The following is a 22,294-nucleotide window of genomic DNA, read 5'->3' as shown; positions in this document are numbered from 1 at the left end:
AAGAAGAAGAAGAAGAAGAAGAAGAAGAAGAAGAAGAAGAAGAAGAAAAAGAAAGAAAGAGAAAGAAAGAAAGAAAGAAAAGGAAGAAGAAGAAGAAGAAGGAGGAGGAGGAAGAAGAAGGAAGAAGAAGGAAGAAGAAGGAGGAAGAGGAAGAGGAGGAAGAGGAGGAAGAGGAGGAGGAGGAGGAGGAAGAGGAGGAGGAGGAGGAGGAGGAGGAGGAGAAGAAGAAGACAGAAGATTACCACTTCAGGTATGGCCACATGGAAGTCAGTGGTGACTGGTTTCAATAGACCAGTGTGGGTGGATGTCAAGTTGAGAACATCAAGGAGGTAGGGAAGTGGAGATAAAATGTGCAGACACATCTTCAGTGATGTGTGACTGTGAGAGGGAATGGAAAATTGGCGGCTATGAAGTCAGGGAAGTTTGGTGCTTCTCATCAATTTACATGAGAGGTTTCTTTCTTTCTTTTTTTTTTTTTTTTTTTTTTTTTTTCAGTAAAGTAAGGTTATTATCTCCCAGTTTGTTTTTGGCCTTTAATTTCATTTACAAGGCTTCTGATGTGGGTCTAATCTATTAATCTTTTCCTTCCAATGCTTTTAAACATAGAAAGTCTTTCACCATCCAAAGATCATATAAATGTTTGTGTATATTTTTCTAGTTCAAAATGTTTAACATCAAATTATTTAATCTATGGCTGGGTACAGTGGCTCAGGCCTGTAATCCCAGCACTTGGGGAGGCTGAAGTGGGTGGATCACTTGAGGTCAGGAGTTTGGGACCAGCCTGGCCAACATGGTGAAACCCCATCCCTACTAAAAACACAAAAATTAGCCAGACGTAGTGGCGGGTGCCTGTAATCCCAGCTACTCGGGAGGCTGAGGCAGGAGAATCACTTGAACCTGGGAGGTGGAGATTGCAGTGGACTGACATTGCATCACTGCATTCCAGTGAGACTCTGTCAAAAAAAAAAAGAGAGAGAGAGAGAGAAAGAAAAGGAAAGAAAGAAAAAGAAAGAGAGAAAGAAAGAAAATTATTTAATCTATGTGGAATTCTTTTGACAATTAACTGTGAGATCATGAGCTCTAATCTGGTTACTTTTTATTAAATAGTTAACCAATTGTCCCAGTTGACTTATTCTTCCTTTCCTCAGTTGATGATAATCTTTTTTATCCCCGCTAAGTTTGTATATATACATATATATATATTTGGGTCTAGTTCAGGTAGGTTCTCTTTCCACCACTTACAAGGAAGAGCCTCAATGGGGAAAACCAAGTGTCCGCTTCATTTACTAGCCCAGGAGTCCCAACTAATAGAGTAAGATCTACTCCATAAGGAGCTCATGCCTTCACCTAGTACAGTTCTTATGGCTTCCCAATTTCCTCATCTTCCTTCTATCACCTTCCCACTCTCGTGATCTGTTGGGCTTTTCACTGGGGATAAAAATGCATCAGCACAGACCTAGTCTCTGCACTACCATACACATTCAGGAGACTCACTGCCAGATCCCATTGCCCCTGCATGGGGAGCCAAACTTTCTCATTTCTCCTGGAGATGGTAAGGCTTTGAGGAAGAGAAAAGTAGATTTACCATATTATTTAAAGCAAACTTCTAACTCATTTTTAGAATAGGCTGATGCTCTTCAACAAAATGATGTCTTCTGTATCCAATCCAAAGCACTTTGATTTCTGAATTCTTGATTATTTTAAACAATTCTGATAAGCAGTGGGAAAGATTTGTTTCCATCTCCAGTGCCAAAGGTATCATGGGAAGGATTAAAACTCTGTAATCATATTTTGACATATACATGAAGTGCTACACAAAGAGAAGACAAGGAACTCTTAGGCAAAATGCCAATGACTGTTTGTAGGGAGGGATTTAGAGAGGGCCAAAAAACATTTTTAACTTCTATCAACCATAAAAGTCTGTGGACAGTCTTGAACACCAAGCTGTCTAGCTGACCAAGAATTTTGAACATAGCCAAATTCAGTCTATAGTATTCTTTTTCAAGCAGCCCTTTAATCAGTAGTAATACTCTTATCTTTCTCTCTCTCACCTTTTATTTATGGGAAGAGTAGTGAGAAAAGAAGAACTAAAGGGGAAGAGAATAAAGATGATGACAGGGACTCACAGTACTGAAATTTAACCAGAGACGCGTTAATTGTGAAACTGGACTTTGATTTCTTCACCCTTTGAGTCAGCATCCTTGACTGAAGTTGGGTTACAGATGTTCCAATTTCTTGGAAAATTAAAACCAGAAAAAGAACAAATTCCCATGTCTTGTATAAATAATCCATCTACAACCTTATAAAGGCAACAGTATAATAAAACCACAAATGGCCCCCAAATAGACTAACACAGAGCCTTCCTATTTGTTAACTTCAATCCATGGGTAATGTGTTCCAAGACTGAGTCAGCAAATCTATTAACCAAAGCTAGAATATTCCTCACAAAGCTTCTAATATTTATTAGTTACATTTGCTATTTACTAAAATATTTTTTAAGAGTTCTTGTAGGAAAGTGCATCAAGATGTAACACGGGAAACTCATTGGCAAAGATTTCATAGAGCTCTGAGTACGGACACCTTCATATAGATATGATTCTTTAATTTTATGACTAAAATTAATGAAGAGGGACTTTATTATGGTCTAGGGCTCCTTCTATGAGATCATTTGCAGGATGTTCTGACACAGGCAGGGGTGTCTGCTTACACAGGCGTGTGCCTGAAGGTACCCTTTCGATGTAGAAAGAGACATGGTCATGTTGAACCTTCCTTCCATGAAAATGCGCTAAAGCATTCCCTAACTGGAGAGAGAGACACTCAGCAAACTTATGCATCAGGGCTGAATGGTGTGATTAAGGCAGGGGAAATGTTCAAATAAAATGGGGCAAAAATTCAGGAAACCTGAGTTTGGGTCTGTTCTTCTTCCACAATGAGCTGTGTGACCTTGGGAAAGACTTTTGGCCTAGTTGGGTTTCCGTTTTCTCATTTACAAAGTGGTGGAGTTGGAGAGCTTATCTTTGGTATCCATTGCTGCCTGACATTCTGATTCAAATGAAAGTACCAGAAGAAAATGGAACAGTAAGTGGTGGTTTGCTTTGAAAAGCATCTCATTCTATCAGGAATTCTAGATTCGTGTTGCCCTAAGAACTTTGTTCATATCCTAATATACCATTATGGCAATGGAAGAGCTGAATGAATGAATTGAAAGTTTCCTGTACAACTATTATATAAATGGGCCAGAGACAGCCCCTGTATATTAGATGAAAATGGCCCCCATGTTGGTTACTTCCTTACACTAGGATAGGACCATTATCCCAAAGCACACTGATGCCAAACTCCAATTTTCACACATCGAATTGCTTTAAATATATTCCAAAATGAACAAAATTTTAGCCATTTAGAGCCTACCTACTTCATATACACTGTGAAACTATTCCCAACATCTGCTAGCCAGAAATAAGATAAACTATTACCAACATCTGCAAGCCAGCTATAAGACCTCAAACTGCTAATGTCCTTCAGAGCTCTCTAATCCAGAGAAACCTCATCTTGCTGTTGAGTGATATCACCTAGACATGTAATCCCCCTCTCTGATTTCCCCTACTCCTTCAGGTATCTTGCCCTATTTCCTTTCTGAGTGGTGGCCTTGTGCCACTGTCTCTGGAAAAACTCCAGCTATGAGGAACTTTCCCTCTTATGCAACCTTGTCTGAGCACTGCCCAAATAAAGTTTGCATGTTACTGCCTCTCATGAATCTGTCTCTTCCTTGATCAACTCCCCAATCCCCAAATATACCACATCAACCTATCTAAATATAGTATTCAAATAGGTCCTAAAAGTATTGAATATGGTCTCCTGTGTATCCACAAACAAGAGGAGAGGTAGTTCCCTGCTATTCAGCACCAGCTCAGAAAAATTGAAGAATTGACCAAATCTGATGAAAGGCTGGAACACTAGGCAAGGGATCAGTATATATCCCCAATTCAGGTCAGGGATCATTCATGAATTCCTGTGCAAATAGGGAGTGGTCAGATCCTTGGCAAAATCACAGATGGGCCAAGATTTTCCTCTTGAACGCTTCAACATGTATCTCTCCTCTTAAGCCTTTTCAGTCTTTAAAAGTTTCTAAGACAAAACCTTCTCTCAACAAAAAATCTGATTTCTATTGGGTTGTGCCAAACTGGTGAAGGACCTATGTGAGCATGTGATTAAGAGCACAAACCCTGGAGTCAGACCATCCAGTTAGAATCACACTTCTGTCATTTACTATATGTGTAACCCTAGGCAAGGTGCTAATCTCACGATGTTTCAGTTCCCTATCTCATTAGGTTGTTGTGAGAATTCAATTGCACACATTTTACATGCCTCCTCAGAGTCACTCAGCCTCATTGTAGCTCCTCAGCCCTTGGCCTCTTATGGAGACCTGTAGGTGCCATCATTGTTGCAACTGTTGACATTGCCAGATGCCTTGGCCTCTCCTAGCTGACTGTCAAGTTCTGACATCGTGTTGATTGTCCTGTCAGTGGTGGGAGTTCCAGTAGCTCCAGAGTCTGGGCTTGACTCAACTGACCTACTGAGGCTCTGGATCCTCTCTTCATGCCTACCTTTGGACACAGATCCAAGCCATAGAATGGGACATGTGGCCTATTCAGAGGCTGTCTGCAGGGGCTGGGTGACACAAACCAGAAGGGCAGGGAATTAGCTCCCCATGGGCAAACTGACCAAAGAGGAATGGAAGATGTGGGGCAACAGACAAACTCTTGCTCCCTTAGAAAGTTCTGAGGTACAGCTTTCTGAACAGGCATCCTACATGGCCAAGCATCTGTCTCACTTCCCTTCTCCTTCACTCCCACTGCCCTGGGATTGCAAATAATACTTGCCTTGGGCTTTGTTTTCCAGAGAACCCAAGTTAAATCAGAATTAAAAGAACTGACACATATCAAGAACTCAGAACTTCACGGTCCAATACAGTTGCCACTCACTGCATGTGGCTACTGGGCACGTGACATGTGGCCAGACTGCACAGATGTGTTACAAGTGTAAAATACACACTAGATTTTCAAGACTTGGTAACAAAAAGTGTGAGCTATCTCATTATAATTTTATATTGATTACATGTTGCAATGATAATGTTTTGGATATATTGGATTAAATATACTATTAAAATTAATCTTACCTGTTTTATTTCAGTTTTTAAATGTTTACTATGAAATTTGAAGTTACATGTTGCTTCCATTAGATTTTTTTTTTTTTTTTTGAGACGGAGTCTCGCTCTCTCTCCCGGGCTGGAGTGCAGTGGCCGGATCTCAGCTCACTGCAAGCTCCGCCTCCCGGGTTTACGCCTTTCTCCTGCCTCAGCCTCCCGAGTAGCTGTGACTACAGACGCCCACCACCTCGCCCGGCTGGTTTTTTGTATTTTTTAGTAGAGATGGGGTTTCACCGTGTTAGCCAGGATGGTCTCGATCTCCTGACCTCGTGATCCGCCCGTCTCGGCCTCCCAAAGTGCTGGGATTACAGGCTTGAGCCACCGCGCCCGGCCGGCTAGATTTTTATTAGACAGTTCTGACTTAGAACTTAGCACCTCATAAGCCCATAAAAGATGTTGGTCATTTTCATTTCCCATCCCAAGAGTTTCTAGAGATTTGCTGTCAGTAAAGACTAATGATAAAAGGGAATGTGGGAGAAGAAAAGATAAGGGAAAAGGAAAGAAATATTTATTAAGTACCCTCTATGTTGCTAGGCACATTAAATCCCATACAAAAGCCTCAAGGACTGTGTATTATCATCCTCACTTGGCAGACGAGGAAATAAAGGCTCAAAATAATTTTCCCAAGGTCACAGATGTATTAAACAACAGAGCTGAGATTTGAACCCAGGTGTGCTTGACTCCACAGCCTATGCTCCTTTCAATCCCTCATACTGTTGAAGGATGGACTCTAATGGTACAGTTTTAATAACGTGACAGTAAGATTTTCTGTCATATGTTGGACTGTTCAGAATACTTTAAATCAGCCACACAGGAGGTCACCTACACCAACCAAGTTAAAAGCTGGTGTTAGACACAAATCTCTCTCTCTCTCTCTGGCCCTGGGTTCATGGAATTGAATTGGCTGTACACTATATTCCATGGCACAGGGTCATCATACATATTCCATGGGCACCCCTCTTGTTTTGTGTTATTTTCCCCCATCATCCCCATCTCAAGACCATTCCCCACTGGCTCTCAGTTGAGCATATGTAATAGACATCCTTCCAATCTACCCACAGTGTATTTATTTAGATAGATGGGTGTCCTTGAAAAATGAGTAGCATTGTGTGCTAAACTGCTTTCTTTTCTGATTTATTCCTCATTTTTTTTCCTGAGAGTTAATAATATAACTGCAAGTGAATACAGCCCATTGCTTCTGGCAGCTACACTATATTCCATCATATGTAACCACCATATTTCACTTATTCATTCTCTCAGTGGTGAACACCTATATCAACTCTGACTCCTTTCTATTACTCACAATGCTGGGATGACCACTGCCATATGTCTGCTTGGTGAAGTTTTGATGGAATAAATATTAGGAGTGAAATTTCTGGGACATACCCTGTATGCAGTGTTAGCTTCACTGAGTAATGTCAACTCGTCCTCCACAATGAACACAGTTACACCCACCTGCCAAACATGAAGTTTCCATTTCTTCCCATCCTTGCCAGCACTTCACAGTACCCAACTTTGTATTTTTTCTTAATTTGAAGGGTATCAAGTGGTAGCATATTATTCAAATTTCTATTTTTCTGCATATTGATGAAAGGAACATTTCTTCATATTCTTATCAGCTTTCCATTGTTGAGTACAGGATTTTCTTAAGATCTGGTGCCTGGAGTCACCACTAACACAAGCATACAACTTTACACAAAGGCAGAAATGTCTCCCCCCAGAGAATGGAGACGGTATAGATACATGGTTTTGTTTCCCCAACTATGTCAATACTCTGGACCGACCAAGTACATCAATTTTCTGCAGATATAACTGCTGTAGGACTTGGAGATTTGCTTGTGCAATAAAATTTCACGGAACCAAAACCGGTATTGTGATAAATGTGTCTTTTATTACCTTTTGGGACTATTTCTAAAGTGAAACGAATGAGAATTGAGGTTGAATGGATTCAAGTTTGGCAGACCTAATGGAGTCACATCCAGTTCAGGGGAGGCAACTCAGGCTACGATACTCATAAAGAAAAAAGAAAATCCTTATTCTACCCAAGCAAAGCAGGGTTAAAATTGGATAAAGATCCTTTGGCATCTTATTTAGAATGTAATTTTAATTCTAATTTATTTTAATGTGATTTATAAGGACAAGGGGTTTTAGATCAGAACTTTACTTTTGTCTTAGAAGTTTGATGATGGGAGAGGTTTATGTACAAATTTGTGATATTTTAATATTTAGATAAAATGAATGTGCAGCCTAGAAGACAGATATGCCTTGGTGTGAATTTAACAAAAAACTCTCCATATACATGTCAGATCGTTCTGGGGGTAAAACTGATCCCAGAGAACGGAAGTTAGTTTTTATGTGAGGGGGTTCACACTGATAAATTTCTCATCTCTTTCCTTGAGGGGGCAGTCATGGCTAAGCGTCCGACTCTAATATGTTAATAGAAAAAAACATCAGGGAATGTTCGAAGGAGCCTCCAGACCCCTCCCTAATAGCCCCATGAGGCAATACTGCCAGCTGCTCTCTGCCTTTCTCACTAATCCCTGAGGGTGAGGGGGAGGCAGGAGGTGGGATCCAGCTGGTAAGAGTAATTCAAGGGACTGAGTATGCTCAGCTCACGCCCTTCTGGGCTCTTTTTCTTTCTTTCTCTTTCTCTCTTCTTCTGTCAAGAGGTAAGCCTGCCTCTGAAGAAGATGCCTGTGACTGTGTGTACACCTCTGCCTGAACATGATTAATGAAGTGGGGGAAGTATTAAGAAGCCCAACAGGTCTCAGATATAAGTCATGTGCTTTTATCTAGATTTTACTGGTAAGAAAGATGATATTTGGATCCCTATGTGGCCAACTCCTCAGTCTCCCTCTCAGTTCATTCTGAACTTGGGAGGGAAAGAGAGATGTACAGGCATGCCTTGTTTTATCACACTTCCTTTATTGTGCTTTGTAAATATATGTTTTTTTTGTTTGTTTGTTTGTTTTTTTTTTTTTTTTTTTTTTACAAATTGAAGGTTTGTGGTAACCCTACGTTGAGCAAAGCTGTTGGTGTCATTTTCCCAACAGCATGTGCTCACGTCTCAGTGTCACATTTTGGTAATTCTTGCCACATTTCAAACTTTTTCATTATCACTATATCTATTATCTGTGATCTTTGATGTTACTATCGAAATTGTTTTGACGCACCACAAACTGTGCCTACATAAGGTACATCGAACTTAATTGATCAATGTGTGTTCTGACCACTCCCCCAACTGGCTGTTCTCCATCTCTCTCCCTCTCCTTGGGTCTCCCTGTTCCGAGACACAACAATATTGAAATGAGACCAATTAACAACCCCACAACGGCCTCGATGTGTTCAGGAGAAAGGAAGAGTCATGTGTCTCTCACTTTAAATAAAAAGCTAGAAATGATTAAGCTCAGTGAGGAAAGCATGTCAAAAGCCGAGATAGGCCAAGAGCTAGGCCTTTTGCACCAGTTAGCCAAGTTGGGAATGCAAGGGAAAAGTTTCTGAAGGAAATTAAAAGTGCTACTCCAGCGAACACACAGATGATAAGAAAGCAAAACAGCCTAATTGCTGATATGGAGAAAGTTTGAGTGGTCTGGATGGAAGATCAAACTATCCACAACATTCCCTTAAGCCAAAGTCCAATCCAGAGCAAGACCTTAACTCTCTTCACTTCTGTGAAGGCTGAGAGGGGTGAGGAAACTGCAGAGGAAAAGTTGGAAGCTAGCAGAGGTTGGTTATTGAGGTTTAAGGAAAGAAGCCAAATCCGTAACATAAAAGTACAAGCTAAAGTAGCAAGTGCTGATGGAGAAGCTGCAGTAAGTTATCCAGAAGATCTAGCTAAGATCATTGATGAAGGTGGCTATACTAAACAACAGATTTTCAATGTAGATGAAACAGCCTTATATTGGAAAAAGATTCCATCTATGACTTTCATAGCTAGAGAGGAGAAGTCGATGTTTGTCTTCAAAGCTTCAAAGAACAGGCTGACTCTGTCTCGTTAGGGGTTAATGCAGCTGGTGACTTTAAGTTGAAGCCAATGTTCATTTACCATTGTAAAAATCCTAGGGCCCTTAAGAATTATGCTAAATCTACTCTACTTGTGTTCTAGAAAGGGAACAACAAAACCTGATTGAAAGCTATTCTGTGTACAGCATAGTTTGCTGAATATTTAGGTCCATTATTGAGCCCTACTATTCAGAAAAAAAATTCCTTTAAAAATATTATTGCTCATTGACAATGCATTTGGTCAACCAAGAGCTCTGATGGAGACGTACAAGATTAATGTTGCCTGATAACACAACATCAAAGCAGCCCATGGATCAAGGAGTAATTTCAACTTTCAAGTCTTATTATTTCAGACTTGAAAGTCAAAATTACTCCTTATTATAATTAATCATATTATTAACAATTAATATTCAATAATTTAATTATTTTATTAATTATAAGTATAATAATCATAATTATTATAAATTTCATAAGGCTATAGCTGCCATAGATGGTGATTCCTCTAATGGATCTGGGCAAAGTAAGCTGAAAACCTTCGGGAAAGGATTCGCTGCTCTAGATGCCATTAAGAACATTTGTGATTCACGGGAGGGGATCAAAATATCAACATTAATAGGAGTTTGGTAGAAGTTGATTCCAACACCAATGGGTGACTTTAAAGGGTTCAAGACTTCAGTGTAGGAAGTCACTGCAAATATGGTGGAAATAGCAAGAGAGCTAGAATTAGAAGTGGAGCCTGAAGATGTGACTGAATTGCTACAAGCTCATGATAAAACTCCAGCAGATGAGGAGATGATTCTTATCAAAAAGCAAAGAAAGTAGTTTCTTGAGAGGGGATCTTCTGGTGAAGATGCTGTGAACATTGTGGAAATGACAATAAAAGTTTTAAAATATCACATAAACTCAGTTGATAAAGCAGTGGCAGGGTTGGAGAGGATTGACTCCAATTTTGAAAGAAGTTCTACTGTGGGTAAAATATAATCAAACAGCATCACATGCTACAGAGAAATCTTTCGTGAAATGAAGAGTCAATCAATGCAGCAAATAATATTGTTGTCTGATTTTAAGAAATTGCCACAGCCACCCCAACCTTCAGCAACCACCACTCTAATCAGTCAGCACCCATCAACACTGAGACAAGATTCTCCATCAGCTGAAACATTAGGACGTGCTGGAGGTTCGGATGATCATTAGCATTTTTCAACAAAAGTATTTTTAAATTAAGGTATGTACTTTTTTAGATATAATGCTATTGCACACTTAACAGACTACAAAATAGTGTAAACATAACTTTTATATGCACTTGGAAGCAAAAAAAAAATGTGTGATTCGCTTTATTGCAATGTTCCCTTTATTACAGTGATCTGGAACTGAACCCACAATATCTCTGGAGTATGCCTGTGTTGTCTTTTGGTCTTCTCAACCTCAACTGCCTACATTTGACTTCCATTGAATTCTAGGCCCTCTTCAATAAACTGGTCTGCTTTTGTTGGACTGACAGACTTTGTCAGTTAAAACCTACAAAAACACTTAATGACAGTCAGCAGAACTCTTGCTCAAAACTTCTTTTGGACTGATGTGTAACAGATGGCCTCAAATTCATATTTGATGCTGGGAAAATCCACCAGCCAAGTCTTGGTAGTTACTTAGAGACACTCAAAGTCTCCCAAGGCAGACAAAAACATAGCTGGGTACTGACTCCTGACAAGCAGAACTGCCACAGCCAGGAGTGGAGGCTGCTGAGGAAAAGAATCTGGCTGGGGGACTCAATTGGCAGAAAACCTAATGAAACAGAGGCAGGGAGCAGTCTACAAGAAATCTGGTTGGTGGAGATAGGGTGGAAAGGCCCAAAAATCAATGTTAAAGGAACCAAGATGGTGCGGAAATGGTGTCAGGTTATTTTTCTTCCTCCTTTTCACTGCCCAGCTCTCCCTCTGTCCTGTGTATCCCTTCTTTGTAACTAGAGAATAACACGTGGGGGTGGGTGGGAGGTCGGGTGGTGAAGCCAGCATTGTTCTTAGAGCCCAGAGATGAGAAGAAAATCGATCAGAGGCAGGTGACTGAAGGCAGTGGGACAGAAGAGCCTTGTTCTGGACATCAAAATGGCTTCCTTTAAAAAAAGGCATTTAAATTTCTCCAATTGCTATTTATAGTTGATCTAGGGTAGAAAAATTATGACCATCATGGTTTCCTTCCATAATATTAAAAACTATCATCTTGAACAATGAGAACACTTGGACACAGGGCAGGGAACATCACACACCAGGGCTGGTCAGGGGATGGGGACCTGGGAGAGGGATAGCATTAGGAGAAATACCCAGTGTAAATGACAAGTTGATGGGTGCAGCAAACCAACATGGTACATGTATACATACGTAACAAACCTGCACGTTCTGCACATGTACCCTAGAACTTAAAGTAAAATAATAATAATAATAATAAAACAAAGAGAGAAAGGGGGCTTTAAGATTTTACGAAAAAGAGGTAAATTGTCATTGTTTTATTTCTCAACAAACCTGAAGGAGCCAGACCTTAATCAGTCCATATTGTATTCTAAACATAACAGCCATATTCTCAATACAAAAGACTCCAAAAGATGGCATCGTGAGAGCATTGTGTTTGTGAAATTCTGTTTTGGTTTTGTTGGCTCGGGGAGGGAGGTAAAAGGTAAAGAATACACACGAGCAACTAGCCCAGGTGAAATGTCATCAGTATATTCAAGATACTTTTAAAAACAAAAGAGAATAAACTTGAAAAGTTTAAAAAACTAAGAGAGAGAAACACACAAATTACCAGACAAATTTTACATAGGAAAGATAAGAACTTTTCCGATGTTCATACTTAAGAAAATGAACGTGTATTTTGAAGGCCTTCTTAAAGCATTGGTTTATACCACTGAACACTGTTTCACACCTCTATGCAGAAACACCTCTACCCATGCTGTCTCTTTCTGCACCATCTAGACCAGGGGTGGCCAAGATGGATTCCCTGGGCCACACTGGAAGAACTGTCTTGGGCCACACATGAAATACACTAACACTAATGATAGCTGATGAGCTAAAAGAAAAAAAAATCACAAACAAAAATCTCACAAGGTTTTAAGAAAGTTTACAAATTTGTGTTGGGCCATATTCAAAGCTGTCCTGAGCCATGAGTTGAATAAGACTCACGAGTTATTCAAATAACGAGGTTATTCAAATAACCCTAACAAGTTGATCTAGACATCCCACCCTTCTTTGCCAGGTCAGTTTTCTCCTTTAGACTGAGGCCTGCTTTTCTTGGACCTCCAGATTGGGCTGAGCCTCCTCCTCTGCTTTCCCATTAGCCTGCCATGATTTCTAGTGTGCTGACTCATCACAGTATACTCATGCTATCAGTTTGTATGTCTGTCCCTTCAACTGCATCCATCCAGCCCCCTGATTTTTTCACCTTTTCTCCTTCATACCTCTATAGGGTCTTGCATGCAGCTGGCCCTCAGTAAATGTTTGCTGAACTCAACTGAACTATAGTATCAGTTACCTCATTTCATTTTACTAAGCCAAAGGAATACTGAACAGCCCCTGGATCTGCAATGGATGGCCAAAAAAATGATTTCCTGTGATTTTTATGACAGAACATGTTATTCCTTTAATTGTTACTATCAATGATTTAGAGCTCATTTGAGTTGAAATGTCTAAATACTTGGCTATCTTGGAGTACCTATACCTGTCCACAGGAGTAGAATTCTTTTTCAAAACAGATTTATTGAGACATAGTTTACATACTATAAACTTCTACTGCTTCCAGTAATAAGAATTTTATCTGAACCTGAATTTGCTCAACACATTTGAGTGTGAGCTTGATCAAATTATTCAAAAGCTACACGATCCAAAGGATTTCTGCTTTGGTCAAAATAAAGTACTGTGTTTGCAGCTATCAACAGCATAGTTTTATATATGCTGATACCAGTTTTTTTTTTTTTTTTTTTTTTAGACAGAGTTTCACTCTGTCGCCCAGGGCCCAGGCTGGAGTGCAGTGGCACGATCTCAGTTCACTGCAAGCTCTGCCTCCCGGGTTCACGCCGTTCTTCTGCCTCAGCCTCCAGAGTAGCTGGGACTATAGGCGCCCACCACCACGCCTGGCTAATTTTGTTTTTGCATTTTTAGTAGAGACGAGGTTTCACCGCGTTAGCCAGGATGGTCTCGATCTCCTGACCTTGTGATCTGCCCACCTTGGCCTCCCAAAGTGCTGGGATTACAGGCGTGAGCCACCAAGCCTGGCCGCTGATACCAGTTTTTAAAATACTGACATCCACTTCATTTATATCCACAAGAGCTCGGCTTTTAAGGCAACATGCAAGAGTCTCAAGACAGCTCTCTGAAGCTGTCCTGCATTTTTTTCTGTGGTTAGAAAAAATATGTAATGTGTTCCTGGGACAATACATACTATATCCTAAATGGACAAGTCTTGATGGCCATGGAAGTGATTACAATAACATACTAAAGTGACCACTAGCCTTTATTGAAGTTGACAGCTTGGTTTGTTTAATAGCTTTTATTATGCTCTTAGTCTAAATTTCCCTGCTAAGTTACAATCCTGATCACTAGGGCCAACAAAGTATGAAGGGCACAGGGTGTTACTTCTGGTTTAAAAGTGCACCTATCCATTCTTCATTCACTGGAAGGAGAGGGCTTGTCGCCACGAGTGGAATGTACTTCTTAGGGATTAGGTCAGCAGGGACATCATGAATGAATAAGAACATCTGGCACCTTTTGTACACACCAAGAATGGTATTTCTGGGGTGAGCGGGCTGCCCTGGGCAAGACTGAGCTTTTGTCCAGCTGATTTGAGCAGATCCTGGCCACTGTTTATTTGCACATTCCTAACTGCAAATGAAGTGCCAACTATGGCTGCCTACCACAAGACAAGTTCTTTGAAGTTGCTGGGTACATTTCTTTGGTGTCTTCCTATTTACTAAGCAAGACTAACAGACCTAATTGTGCCTATTCTCAACAGTGAATTCAAGCCAAGTTTTGCACTTGACTGTGGAATGTTGCTGATCATCTGCTGAGGCTACATGGCCTGTGGCAGGCGCATCCCATAGAATAAACTGCTTCATGAAACCTAAGATGAGATGGACTGCATATAGCATGCTCGGGAGGCCACTGCACCTTAACCTCATGCCCTGCTATTTAAAACTTTGTGAGGCCGGGCGCGGTGGCTCAAGCCTGTAATCCCAGCACTTTGGGAGGCCGAGACGGGTGGATCACGAGGTCACGAGATCGAGACCATCCTGGCTAACACGGTGAAACCCCGTCTCTACTAAAAAAAAACCCAAAAAACTAGCTGGGCGAGGTGGCGGGCGCCTGTAGTCCCAGCTACTCGAGAGGCTGAGGCAGGAGAATGGCGTAAACCTGGGAGGCAGAGCTTGCAGTGAGCTGAGATCCGGCCACTGCGCTCCAGCCTGGGTGACAGAGCGAGACTCCGTCTCAAAAAAAAAAAAAAAAAAAAAAAAAACTTTGTGAGAGAAGGATGCAAGAATATGCATACAACAAATGTTGGCCTTAGGCAAAATCAAGAAGTAGACAAACTTGGGTTTTTCTCCATCCCCATATTTTGCATCATTTCCTTCCTCTTGCCCTGCCACAACTCCACAAGTATGTGGTTGCCTATGCAGCCTGCATCAGGATGCCTAAATAGGTACTGCACTCTTACTATCCAAGTCTTTAGACAAGCCATTACAAGATGTGATCCCTGCCCAATCTTTCTTTTCTTTCCCTTGCTCCATCCACACAAGCAGAATTGATTCTCCCTATTCTGGAGTATCATGAGATTTCCACATACTGCTGTTTTTGTGGTTCCTGTGTCACATTATACTACTGCTGTTTGCTGGTTTCTCTCCCAAGCTAGACTGTGAGCATTTTTGAGGACAGTGGTTGTATCTTATTCACATTGTATCTCCAGGGAACTGCATGATGTACACACAGCAGGTGCCTAATAAGAATTAAGGAGAAATGGGACATGTAAATTAAATGCCATCAGCCCCAAAATCTCAAGAGTTATGAAGACAAAATGGCTGTGTGGATCTGGGCAGAAGTTGAAATGCTTGCTGGCCAGGACAGCTGAGAAGGCTGCACCAAAGAGAGGGGATCTGCGTTGGACCTTGGTGCACAGAAGCAAGGAGATGAAGATGGGGAAATCCTCAACCCCTTTTTTCTACAGTATTTTGCAAAAAATGTTCTGCTTCCTCTCTTGCCCTGTGTCAAAAAGAGACCAGGAAGCTCTCTGATTCCTGCGGATATTTCCTTTACTTTCTCCCCCTATCTATCCATTAAAATACAGTTATAGAATGTCTTAAAAGGGGAATTTCACAAGAACTCATTAGGGTGATTTTGAATTTCTTAGGTGGAACTTTTTAAAGCACTTCTCATAGCATTTAATTAAACATGAACCATAAAAAAATCAATGGAAATAATCAGTGGAGAATGGAGTTGTTATCAGAAAGAAACATATACTGCACCATCAAAAATCTTGGACTCCTAAAATGATCAAATCATATTGTTTCCAGAAACTGCCTCAAAGAAATAATGGCCATCCACTGTTTTAAAATGTCCATTTAATGTTGAATTTAACAATGAATATTACAGTATTTTTCTTAGCTCTTTTATATTTGTATCCATTTTTCTTATACTGAAAATCTTGATTCCTATAAACATTAACAAATTTACTAATTTGTTTTATTTCATAATACACATTAACTTGTTATGAAATTATAAAACCAACACTAACAACAAAAACTATGGAGTAAAGTTTAAAATATTTTTTGCTGTTCTTTTCATCTTTAGAATATATCCCACTAAAATGTACAGCCAGGAAATCATGTTTAAAAGCCCTTCAAATAAATATTTTCTCTGTGTGGTTATGTTGCCAGTTATCTTTTCACCAATTTTAGCTTCTTCACTTGTTTCTATTTGTTTCTGATTTTAAGACTTGTTTCTTTTTTCTTTTCTGGTTTAACTTGATACTTTAAATACATAAGCATTTCTATCTTTCAAAAGTAAAAATTAAAAGACATATTGAAAGAAGTTTCAGGTCCATCCTTATCCCTGCTACCCTCACCCCAAAGGGAACATTTGTTAAATATCCAGTTTTTAAATCTATCACAGAGCGCTCTGATTTATAAATACAATAAATTAAAAGAGAGGTCTTTGGAAGGGAGAATTCCTTCCCGAGCAAGTGCTGTTTTCCCTTTGCTTGCTCTCTGGGACAGCTGGAGCCTGTTTACTCAAGCTCGGTATGTCAGAAACCCAGTGCCCCTCTCACGCTCTCTGCCATTAGGAGAATATTTGTGATTTTTTTTTTTTTTTTTTTTTTTTAGCTAGATCCATGAACTTGCTGGAATATTTCAAAGGCAAAAACAGTGTGTGTGTATACGTTACCTGTTTCCACAATATAATAGGTTTTTTTTTTTTTTAATGCTACTTCAAAATAATGTTCTCCTGAGCTTGAGAAGAAAAGAGCAGCCTCCTATGGGAAGATTCTAGCTTTCTCCACATCACACAGTGGACAGAAGCAAATGCAGGAAGGCAGGTGAGGAAGGAGCTCCTTAAATGTGCCCAATATAATCAAAGAAGTCAAATTTCCCCTGAAAATGTTCTGAGTTTACAAAGATGCAAAAATGTTTTAAGTTTACCTTCCAGTATTCTGATTGCCCAAAACCCACTGCCATTTGCATGTGCTATAAAAGTATTTCCCTAAAAGCCACATAAAATATATTTTTAATTAAGGTAAGGTAGAAGGAATACTGACAAAATTGCATTTTGGTGATAAAGTGTTTCAAATAACATTCAGCCCCTAAAAGTTTCTTGGATGAAAGCAAAACCTGGAAAATGTCCTGGGCAGCTATTTCTCTCCAGTTCTGGTACAGGAAAAATCGTGTGTGTGCAACAGTGGCTTGCTGTAGCCAGGAGACTCCATCAGCTCTCCAAATCACAGGGGATTATTACAGGCTTGATTATAAATTACTTGTCAACCCACAACCAACAGACGCTGATTAGTGGGCAGGTTGCTTGTTGACTAGAAAAGAATTGCCCGAGGGACATGGGGTCTTCCAGTGCTTGTAAACCTAAACTGGCAAGGGAGGGGAGATACCCACAAGAAATGCCTAGAAAGCTGGTAAGTATATCCACTATTCTAGAGCTCAAGCCACGCCCTGAAAAGCCACATGGAAGAAGCTAAAGCAGATAAGAAGACACGTGCCTGTGGACTCCCAAGGGGAACCACAAGCCTCTGAACCTCTGTTCACCATTATTATCACTGCTTGAAGAAACCTGCAAGAACAATTTGGGTCCTGCAAAAGAGTCCACATTTATTTATTTTTATTTTTTTATTTTTGAGACGGAGTCTTGCTCTGCGGCCCAGGCTGGAGTGCAGTGGCCGGATCTCAGCTCACTGCAAGCTCTGCCTCCCGGGTTTACGCCATCCTCCTGCCTCAGCCTCCCAAGTAGCTGGGACTACAGGCGCCCGCCCCATCACCCGGCTAGTTTTTCGTTTTTTTTGTTTTTCTTTTGAGACGAAGTCTTGCTCTGTTGCCCAGGCTGGGGTGCAGTGGCCAGATCTCAGCTCACTGCAAGCTCCGCCTCCCGGGTTTACGCCATTCTCCTGCCTCAGCCTCCCGAGTAGCTGGGACTACAGGCGCCCGCCACCTCACCTGGCTAGTTTTTTTTTTTTTTTTGTATTTTTAGTAGAGACGGGGTTTCACCGTGTTAGCCAGGATGGTCTCGATCTCCTGACCTCGTGATCCGCCCGTCTCGGCCTCCCAAAGTGCTGGGATTACAGGCTTGAGCCACCATGCCTGGCCTGTTTTTTGTATTTGTTAGTAGAGACGGGGTTTCACCGTGTTAGCCAGGATGGTCTTAATCTCCTGACCTCGGGTAATCCGCCTGCCTCGGCCTCCCAAAGTGCTGGGATTACAGGCTTGAGCCACCGCGCCCCGCCTAGAGTCCACATTTAAAGAAAAAAAAAAAAAAAAGATCAATCTGGTTTTTATTTCCTTACTTCCTAATCCCTTAAATAGCTTATTTCATTTTAACATATAATTTAGCTAATTTTATTGTTCTCTTAACTTTTTAGCAAGCTCATTTTAAGCTTATTTCACTCATTCCTTATCCCTATATTGTCTATCTTCTTACTACTTTACCTTCATTTCTCTTACTCCAGCATCCATGTATATTTTAATGATTTCATTTACTCATTTATGTCTCAGGCATTGTTTCTGGTGCTAAGTGCACAGTGGTGCGATCTGAGTGAATTACATGAGATGTTTAGCAGGCATTTTTGAAAATTAAATTTTTTAAAATTTGGTTATCATCCAACACATGAATATACAGACTGACCATCAGAAGAAAGATTCTTTTGGTTACATTTGCAGGCCACATGAAAACTGCCCAAAGATTTTGTATGGAAGTGAAAAGAGCAACCACTTATACAGGGCTTACTCTGCACCAGTTCTAAGTACTTTACAAGTAATAGCCAACCTAATTCTCCCAGCAACCCTCTGAGCTGGGTTGTTATAATCTTCTCCATTTTACAGATGAGAACACTGAGGCACAGCAATCTTAAGTGACTTCTTCAGAGTGAGTCAGTGGTGAGCTGGCCTTGAACCAAGGCCATCTGGCTCCAGATTGCCTTTCTCTAACCCCAGTGGGGCTGAGGCCTCCTCAAGGTTTGGTTCTGACAACAGACTTTAGAGCAGCAGGAGGCAAGTAGAGATGTGTTTTTGAAAAAAGAATTGTGTCCCAAAGAGAGCTGGCAATAAATATTGCTGATTGGTTGTCTGATAAGGATTGGAATGGGGTTTAGAGAATTTCATACTTTCATGAAATAAACATGTGATTGTGACCTTCCAAAAGTGACAGGAACTATTCAAACTATCCCATTTTAACCTTTTCTCCCTGTTCAATCTTCACTTTAGACCGTGCTGTCCTGGCAGAATCTTGTTCTGCTTTGGCTTTCCAAGCGTTGAATAAATGCTCAGACACATACAACCTGGGAAACAGGCATACAGCTACCCTTGGTAGTATCAAAAAAACAGTTTTGTTGCTCATAAAAGCAACAGTATCGTATACAACCCCCCCCCCCCATCTTTTTTGTGGATGTCTGGACTGAGGTCCAGAAAAGGTAAATAAGATTTGCCAAAATCCACAGTACCAGATCATTTGACATCTTCTATAGGAGCTGAATCAAATGATTTCTCAAGATGGGTAAACTCCTGTGTCTTGGATCCCATGCCCATTATTCACGTTCGAAAGAGTAGTCCCCAGACCACAGTATCGGCACCACCTGGGAGACCGTTAGAAATGGAGACTCTTAGACCCCACCCCAGATGTGCTGAATCAGAGTCTACATTTTATCAAGACCCTCAGGTAATTCACATGAATATTAAAGTTGAAATGATTGCTAATTCCATTTTCTAGATATTTTAGTTGTGGAGATGGAAGTTGTTGATTCTGTATTGGTTGTAAATACATTAATCTCTTGAAATATATATTCTCAGCCTCACCTTGTCATTTAACTTAAAATTATCTTCCTGATGCGAAACAATCTTCAGTTTCTTTTTATGGTAGGTCTAGACCTTTGAAGACCCAGTCATTCCTTGTTGATCAGATATTAAGGCTTCAGATGTGCAAAACGATGTTTCTTATGAGATCCACAAAGAAATGGCCAGTTGCTCCTCATCTTTAAAATGACTCTTACTGGTGTCCTCTCTTGAGTGCAGGTTAATCACCTTTCCCAGATCACAGCAAATCCCTTTAGCTTAGATGGCAGACATAAATCTCAGCCCAGCTCCTGTTCAAGTTACCATAAACTAATCAAAACAATAACTGCCACTTATGTGGTGCTTACAATGTGTCTGGCACTATTCTGAGAGTTTAATGTATAAAAAGTCACTTAATCTTCGCAAAAAAACCCTATTTAATAGATGAGACACTGAGGTCCAGAGAAGTTAACTGGCTTGCCCAAAGCCACACAGTTAGTTCATGGTAAGGATTCTAACCTAGGCATTCTATCTCCAGAGTCCATGCTGGTAACCACTGCATCACGCTGCCTCCTGAAATCTAAATTAATGCTGCCCATAGTTCCAAGAGGCGTTATTATTAAAATTCACTCATAAGAAGGACTGATCATTTACTTAGGAGACTATAATTCACTTCAGAGATTTTACTCAACAAAAAGAAATAACAGAAGCTGGCAGATACTAAGACATTATTTTACAAAGTTGAAACATTACCTCTGGTCTCTTATCCTTGGCTGTGATTACAAGACCACATGGTCTGCTGCTTGAAAGTGCTTAACTGGCTCCAACCTTAAATTGCCTTACAATTTCTGTAAATGAGAAGTAGCTGTAAACTCTAAGGATCCGTGATATCACTGGCTTTGCTAATCTACTAAATCACTGGTCTGATTTCTCTTTTGAACTGCCAACAGTTCAACTCTTTTTCTAAATCAAATCTTATGGACAATTATAATATATGAAATTGGGCAAAGTTTTGTGCTTTGGTTGAAGCAGAGGGGGCTTCTTGCCCTCTACTGTCCATCTCAGTATCCCCTAAAGGCATGTCCCTAAAACCTCAGAGTCCTAGAAACAGGGAAGGAAAAGACCATGTGAGATGCAGTGAGCAGCTTCATATCTGTATTAATTCAGCTCCCTTTAGACCGCTCTGCCTGACACTATACCCAACAGTATCTTTTGCTGCTACACCAGGAAGTCCTCACAGGATCTTAACCCGCTTCTGCAGAGCTCAAGGGAAGGAAACTCTTCACAAACAGCTGCAAAGGGCACTCACTGACCAATGCTCAGCAAAACAGGAACGAACGAGTCACAGAAACACAACAAAGGGTTTTTTCCAATGGCAAAGTATGGTATTCAATTACTTTTGTTTGCATTAGAAACACAAAACAAAACAATCCATATACCTAGGCAGGGTAGAGGTCAAAAAAACAAACAAAAAAAAAAAACAGTAAAACTTTGGTTATAGTTCAGGAAATACAAAAACTGGTAAGTCCCAACCAATAGCCATGACCAATTGTTTGTTTTTGTTTTTTTTTTTTGAGATGGAGTCTCGTTCCATCGCCCAGGCTGGAGTGCAGTGGCATGATCTGGGCTCACTGCAAGCTCTGCCTGCCAGGTTCATGCCATTCTCCTGCCTCAGCCTTCCGAGTAGCTGGGACTACAGGCGCCCGCCACCAAGCCGGCTAATTTTTTGTATTTTTAGTAGAGACGGAGTTTCACTGTGTTAGCCAGGATGGTCTCGATCTCCTGACCTCGTGATCCGCCCATCTCGGCCTCCCAAAGTGCTGGGATTATAGGCGTGAGCCGCTGCACCTGGCCAACCATGACCAATCTGTTAACCATCCCATGCATCCCATTGAGTGGCTGGTTAGTAGCCACTGCCAAGCCATTATCCCTGATGGTGCACATCAAAAAAATAAAATTTACAGAAGTTAGTTTTAAATAGTTTTAAGTGCTGGTTGTGCACTGGGAGAGTGGCAGAGTAACTCCCATTATCTTGATTCACTCAGTGCCAGGTTCCATGTGTAGTAACCGATGTCAGGGCTTCTCCCAGATCCCTTCAGATCCCTTTTAACCCTTTCTGTGCCTCCACCTCAAAGTTAATGGCTATAACCAGTGACCATTGGGTAAGGGAGCATGAAAGTCCAGCTCCGTTGCCAGGGATGGGCTCGGACATCTCTGAGGCACGTTGATCCTCCAAAGTGCCTTGCAGGATCAAGGTAAAGCCACCCTCTTCAGTACTTTGCCTGAGATGGCAGCCTTGCTTCACTTCCTCCCCTAATTTGTCCTGATTCCTTTTACTGTTCTCCTAGGAACACTTCCTCAAAAATCACTTGCATGGGAATCTTCATCTCAGGGTCTGCTTCTGGGAAACCCCACCTAAGAGAGCACACTACCCAGCTTGCCACTACCCCAGACTGGTGGGTGTGAGGAATCTTATCCTCCCCAGAAGCAGTTCTGGTGTGCAATTAACATGGCGTTTGCCCCACCCCTTTCCTCCCACAAATATATCCATAATCTTTAGCTTAAATTGA

General features: G+C 40.9%; 1 protein-coding gene across 2 annotated transcripts in view; it reads right to left on the bottom strand.

Annotated features, from left to right (window-relative positions):
- PIR (pirin) overlaps positions 1 to 22,294 on the bottom strand; it is a 113,142-nt gene that overhangs the window by 49,552 nt on the left and 41,296 nt on the right. The window lies entirely within an intron of this gene.

The sequence above is a fragment of the Piliocolobus tephrosceles genome, chromosome Y (assembly GCF_002776525.5).
Source record: "Piliocolobus tephrosceles isolate RC106 chromosome Y, ASM277652v3, whole genome shotgun sequence".
Lineage (NCBI taxonomy): Eukaryota > Metazoa > Chordata > Mammalia > Primates > Cercopithecidae > Piliocolobus > Piliocolobus tephrosceles.
The sequence above is the reverse complement of the archived record's forward strand: the minus strand, read 5'-3'. Positions and strand labels throughout refer to the sequence as shown.